This window comes from Pteropus alecto, unplaced genomic scaffold, assembly GCF_000325575.1.
Source record: "Pteropus alecto unplaced genomic scaffold, ASM32557v1 scaffold81, whole genome shotgun sequence".
Classification (NCBI taxonomy): Eukaryota; Metazoa; Chordata; class Mammalia; order Chiroptera; family Pteropodidae; genus Pteropus; species Pteropus alecto.
The window spans coordinates 4363155-4370452 of record NW_006433378.1 but is presented as its reverse complement, the minus strand read 5'-3'; positions in this window follow the sequence as shown (position 1 = coordinate 4370452).

Below are 7298 nucleotides of genomic sequence, written 5' to 3'. Positions count from 1 at the left end.
TTTGGCCTTTTGACTGCTTGATGTGACCCTGTGACTTAGTTCTAGCCAATGAGATATAGGAAGTGATAAGTGTCACCTCCAAAATGTTCCACTAAAAAGCCTGGGTATGAGTTCCCCTGGCCCAGTCCCCTTCCCACTGGCTAAAAATGGAAACGACAGAAGCAGCCATGTAAAACCTAGAGGTGGCAGAGTTACCCTACTTAGCCCTGGATGACTCACCTCTGAACATTATGTGAGAGAGAAACATCTATCCAATTTAAGCCTTTTCAGTCTTTTTGTTACAGCAGCTCCTCCTGAACCCTAACTAATACAGCCACATTCTGGAAATTAGAATCTATCCAATAAGTGGTGGGAAAAAAACATAGAAGGCAGGGAGGGGAATGCCCTGAGCAGGCATGTGTATGTAAAGGGAGAATTGAAGTAGAGAGAGAGTGGAAACAGAGACGAGGGATGGAGGGACCCAGGCCGTGAGAGGCTGCTAATGCCAGATACTGTACTGAGCATTTTCCTAAACGTGGTCTCATTTAGTCCTCACGATAACTTTCAGAAATGTTATTGTTATTTCTATTTTATAGACGAGGAATCCCAAACTTAGACAGGTTAAGCATACCCAGAGTCTCACAGCTGGTAAGCAACAAAGTTGCCATTCACATTTAGGTTTGTCTGTCTGTGAAGCTGGTGCTCTGTACCAGCCTACCCCCTAGGTAAGAGATGGCACAGGAGCGGGCATGGGAGTGGAGCTGTCCAGACTGGATGGTGGCGTGCAGTAGTAAACAGCAGTGGATGATATGACATACATTTCAGAGATAGAGCTGATAGGTATTGATAACTGACTTAGAGCATCAAAAACAAGAATTATTCATTTGTTCACTATCAAGACATGAATCCAAGATTTTGTGAATTTTGTGCCCTGTTTTTTTTTTTTTCTAAATTAGATTCAGGGTTTTTTCTTTTCTTGTTCTTTTCAGAACTCATTGAGTTTATTTTTCTTTCTCTCTCTAGGAGGCTGGTTTCTTGTGGTTCAGAGACACTTGGATGTCTCCAAAGATGTATCACCTTCTTCTGTTTTCATTAGGGTATTCATATCTTTTCCATATCAAACACATACCATGTGGAGCTTGAAACTAAATCTATCGGCAGACTTTTTGAAAGCTGGAGGATGGTGTCTTTTACTCTGAGCCATTATAAGTGACACATTTCATCCTTTGCTTGGACCAGTGGTCTGGTCTGGAATGGCGTTCAAAATCTCTACTACTGTTCCTTGCTTGCATTGAAAGTGGTTTAATTAAAAATTGGTTTTCTAAATAAGGCAGTAACATTGACATATAAAATGCTGGTCATTGTTCAACAAAGAGCACAGAGAAACACCCAGAGGAAAGGTTTGGAAATCAGCCTAACCCTTCGTGGTAGATGTTTTGTGTTTTTGAATATTAACCTCCACATGTGATGTAAATAGCACCTCACAGGTTTCAAAACAATTTCATATTTCTTATGACTTTTTTCTCTTAACCCTAATAAGTAGGCAAGATAAGAATTATTATCTCCATTTCCAAAGAAGAAGTATGCTCAAGTGGTCAGTTGACTTGCCCAAGCTCTCCTGGCTAGTGTACTCCCTTAAAACCCAAAGAAGGTCACTCATATCCTTAGTCTGATCTTTCCTTCCTTAACTATGGAACAATAATGGTCTCTGCCCTCATACAGTTGCTCTTTTTCAAACAACCTAGGTCATTTTGCAAACAAATGCCATTATCCTCCCCAAAATGAAAACATCTATAATATTAGAGAAACACTCTTGTGGGAACTAAAAGCACCTTTCAGATACCAACAAAGTTTGTAATGTGTTTTCAGAGTTGGAGCTTCTCTTCCCAGGAGCTAGTTTATAGGGAAAAAAACATCAGTGACTGGGCGTGGGCTACTTGGTAGAAAGTCTATATAAGCAGGGCAGAAATGTAATTCAAAAGCAAAATGCTTCTTCACATTTCAATGTGTGGATAAACCATTTCATAAAGTTCTAGAAAAAATAACTCCTTCAGCACAGTCAAGCTCTGGGAACTGGGCTGACAGTCCCAGTTCTTATCTATGTTAGAGGTGAGACTGTTGAAAGTTGTACAGTGCATTCACTGCACAATACTACTTGGCTAGGTCCCTCCAGAGCACAGACATTGTTTTTTTTTTTCTAGTGCCTAAGACACTAGGTGCTCATTAAATATATATAGGATTATAAGTAACCCATATGAAAAAATGAGCCTCTGCCAGTATTTTACCAAATTAGCATAGATGAACCCACTCTATTTTTTTTTTAAGGTATATTTTGACCCCAACAGTTCATCAAAGAGGATGTCCATCAGTATAGCACAAGAGCCTCTGCTTCTACCTCCACTTGTGACGTTGGGTCCCACTCTGTCATTCTCTCCTCTCCTCTCTGCCTTTCTCTTACATTTCCTTTGATTTCTGAATCATTCTCTTTCTCCTTCATTCATTCTCTGACTCTCTCTGTCTCTCTGTGTGTCTGCCTGTCTGTCTGTCTGTCTGTCTCTCTCTCTCTCTCCACAGAAGTCCTTAGTATTTTTCTCATGGATTAGCTACAAAATGAACACAAATTGTAAGTCACTTATTAATTTTATTATGAGCTATTCCTGGTAGGAATGTTTAGTACTACTGTTAGAATCAAAACTTTACAGGTACTAAAATTGTACTCCATAAAATTTATGAACTAAAAATTAGTGAAAAAATAAAATATTCCTGAGAAAACTTAGTAATAAAAAAAACTGACCCATGAAAATTGTACTTCGTAGAAATAATGGCCATCAGAAAAAAACTCATTATGGCCAAAGCCATAATCCTTTAAAAAATAACTTACCAATGACAAAAATGAATTCTTGATATAAAATTTAAATGGAAAGAATTAATCCTGGTGAAAATAATTTCAGTAAAATAAAAATGAAAATGGAAAACTATGAACGACTATTAAACGCACTCTATACAGAATTAAGCAGGGGATTAAATTGCCCTAATGGTTTTCACTACAGAAAAAAAAAATGCTTTCTTAACCCAAATTATTCAATGTTGGTGTAATTGACTTGAAATGCTTATATTAAAAGCGTTCTTGGGGTCAATTAATTAAGTCAAAACAGTAGCCACTAAAACCTCTCTATCGGTGGCATCAGATATCTGAAAACCTACAAATCATTTCCTTAGCCAAGAAAATCTCTTATCTGAACACGGTATCTTCTCTTTCAGATGAAGATGTTGTAATAGAATATTTTCTCCTTGTTTCTAAAGTTCTATAATTCTGTGACTAGCCAGATAAGTATTAAATTTTTAAATTTTTTAAAAACTAAATTTTAAGTTAGTATAAATAAAAAGGTCATGAGAGTAAATCAGAAATTAACCGAGGCAAAATTTCTTTGTCACTTTGATAAATAACAACAAAAAAAAGATTTACTTTATATACTGAGAAAAAATCTCCAGTTTTCATTTCTGAAATTTTGCAAGATATAATATAACAGACACTATTGGATGTATAAGAATAGCAGTTTGAGGTGAAGTCCTCAAAATCGGATTTTTCCATATTTTAAACTGCCGGCCATGGAGAGTATTTAAGTAACACTTAATATCGAACTAGACACTTCATCCAGAGCAATCATAAGATAATAAAGCACATTCAGGCAATTTATATACAAAATTACTAATCAGACTACCATTGTAAAATTATATAATCAATAGGTTTATTCATTTTGTGTAAAACATTTTTTTCCTCTAGTTTTGGCATGCATTTCCAATTTTGCTTAAAACAATAGACATTTTTAAAGGTATTCCTATTTGAAAGCAGTTTCATTAATTCTCATTCTCTGTTAAGGTGATTGACATGACCCACAGGTTGAACTTAACAATTCTTAGCAGAGTATGAAGGGCATGCGTTTGAAGTTACTGCCATGGAACAAACTGCCTGGCTAGAGTAGCCAGGAGCCACTACTGAAGGATTTCGGTCCTATTTCAGATAACCGCTGGCCAGTCCTGCCATTCCCAGGCTGAATGGAGTCAGTCATCAAAAAGAAGTTAAAAAGTAAATGTGACCATTTTTACTTTTTTTTTTTTTTTTTTTTGATATTTAGAATGTACTTGATTATATAAAACTAAACAGTCAAACAAAAATTTGGATGTTATACAGAATCATTTATTAAAAAAAAAAAAACAGTTCAGAGACCACTGGAGCTGTGTTCTTTTGCATATTTTAGTAATTTTGGCCCTCAAATAACCATAACAATAAAAACAACAACACTGAGGCACTCACTATTCTAAGCTTATTTGTATTTAATCTTTACTAAAACCCCATGGGGTAGGTACCATTATTATACCCATTTTACAGATAAGGAAACTGGAGCTCAGAGAAGTCATATAACTTACCTAAGGTCACACAGCTAGGAAATGTCATAGGATTTGAATACAAGTAGTGCAGCTCCAAAGCTTACGCATTGCGGCCTCCCAGCACAGTACGGTTTGGGCAGGCGGTGGGGAGGATAATTGCATGCAGAAACTTAAATTCCTTTTTTATAGCAACTTGTTGAGAACTTTAGGCATAAATTTTCTGTTTATTATGGAAGACAACTCCCTTGCAACTGTAAATCAGTTCTGATCATGGTTTCTCGGGTCAAATTATAACATGTCCTTTCCTACATGAACTTTTATTTTCTCATCTTAAAGTTTCCTTTTCCTGTTTGATAACAATTTAATTGCGGTTTGAAGTTCGGTGTCCCTTAAGAATTCTAGACGGATACCTTTATCTTTTCTTCACTCCATCTATGGGGCTGCCTTAGATACCTAACCACGGTATTGTTTTATCTATTTGCATTTCGGGGGGATCAAGTGAGAGAAGAGATGCATGCTCAATTATATCTCCTTCATCTCCAACTCCTCTCAGATTGACACTTTACAATTCCGGCAAGTTCTTTGAAAGTGACCAAGTTCAGAAAGGCGATTCTGTAGTTTAAATCACTGTGTTTAAATTAAAAGGTGAGGTGGAAGCTTAAAATAAGTTCAATTTCTGTCAAGTTTCACTGAAAAACTATTCATTCAACCTCTGATAATAAAATGGAACAGCATTTTGTTCATGTATTCATTTATTTAACATATTAAGAAGGGCCTGCTACTTAATATCTGTCGTGTTAGGTGCAACGGACACGAAGTGAAATAAGGCATGACAGACTCTGCCCTCACGCAGTTCAGGACAGACAAATGTAAAAACTAAAAACGTGCAGGTGCCATAATAGTTCAATGAGGCTGTGAAAGAGAAGTCGTTCATTTCTCTTGTTGATGACCAGGAAACGTTTCATCAAAGGTATAATACTTTGGCTGAGTCTCAAAAGAAAGCATTTCCAAGGAAAGGCCAGGAATTGCATGGGTGGGGGTACATTCTAGGCAGCAGGTACAGAGGACAAAGGTCTCCAGGATTAAAACCACAGTGCCTGTTCCAGGTTCTACACGGAGTTCAGAGAGTGTTTGGCAAGATGGAGAGGCAATTAAGAGAGCTACAGTTTTCTACCTGGCACCTTTGTAGGATTGAGAATAAGGCGCCCCCTCTGGGCTGTGAAGCCCGACTGGCTGGGATGCAGATGGTTCTCACCACCCTCAGCCAGGCCCTTTGTGCAGTGCACGAACTGCTCAGCACATGCAGTGGCCTGGACAATGGTGTGAGGATGAAGAGGAAGGCGGTAAACAGGATAGAATTAATTGGAATGTGGGAGGGGAGGAAAAGATAAGTCTATGATGGCTGCCAGATTTTTGATTTAGGTGACTATGTGAGTGATGGTAGCATCTACCAATAAAGAAAATTTAAAAATAAAAATATATTTGAAAGAACAGAAAACCATGTCAAAATTAATGCTTTCAATGTGCATGTGCTAGAGAATCCAAACATAATCGTCCGTCAAGAAAGGCCTCTTCGTGGTCAGCAGTGCCTGCTTCTACTAGGATAGAGCTTCCTCTGCACCTATAGCTGCCCCACAACTCCAGAGAGGCTTTATCTGAAGTCTGTATCCCATCTCCTCCTCCATCAAATCTGGAGTTCTTTTTCTCTCAAGTGGTGAGAACGAGGAAAAGCCGAGGACAAGTTGTCTCATAAAGCCAGCTGCTCTTTCTCCTCTCCTGAGAGCTGACCTGGAATATTATGAACAGAGTCTGGGGCTCCCAAGCCTTGGGACAACATAGCATTTCTGGCTCTTTCTCTTGTATTCAAATGGCGCAGAGTAGGAAGACTGTTCATTTTCTGACAGTGTCATAACCACACCCAAGATTACCAAGGGGATGATCAGACATATGAGGGCTGAGTTCAGGGATGATTCCTTTCAGGAGCTCTAGGACTAGACATAGTGCCATACAGTGGAATGTAAAAGAAAGCAAATGTGATCTGTGGGGATAGAGATCAAAATAGTGGTTATTTTGGTTATTTAAGAGGACTACGAGGAAACTGGAAATGCTCAGTATCTCGATTGGGATGTGGTTTACAGAGATAGATACATATACAAAATTCACTTAATATTTGGACACTGTACCTTAAGTCATACCTTGAATAAAAAAAAGAAAAATAGAAATGAACAATAACAAAAAAAGAGGAAGGAAGGAAAGAAGGAAGGAAGGAAAGAAGGAAGGAAAAGAGAGAAAGAGAGAGAGAGAGAAAGAGAAAGAGAAAGAGAACAAATAAAAACAAAAGAAGCCCAATGACTTTTTCTCACTCGTGCTACATGTCCTCGGAAAGTTAGTGTATGTGCTGAGATAGAGCACCGGGATTTGGGGGTCTTACACCAACGATGAAATGTTATGTGATCCTACCCAACCAGTAGCATCCAGAAGGTGAAATCCTTCCATATATGCAGAAAACAGAGCCCGAAATATGTGGTGAACAGCATTAACAACTACCCACTCCAGGAGAGCCCACCGTTTCCCCCTGGACTTTGTTATCATCCGGGACATGAACAGAGAGGGAAGCGGTCACAAGGTGAAAACGTGAAAAGCAGAACAGGATGTCATGAGTAAGTTGTGAGTTCAGTGTTAAAAGAATAACATTTCACAGAGCTCTTTTTCTGAGTTATGAACCTTATTTTATCTTCAAAATGATCCTGTGTAGGTATATTATAATCCCCACTTTAAAAATGAGGAAAACTGGGACTCAGAGAGATTAATAACTTGACCTCCAAGCACCAGCAATGCTGTATATGGAGATAGAACATACTATTTCTCAGGTCTTTTAATTTTTACCCTTCAGTTCCATAATATCACTCAAATTCTAACTTCCAATTCTA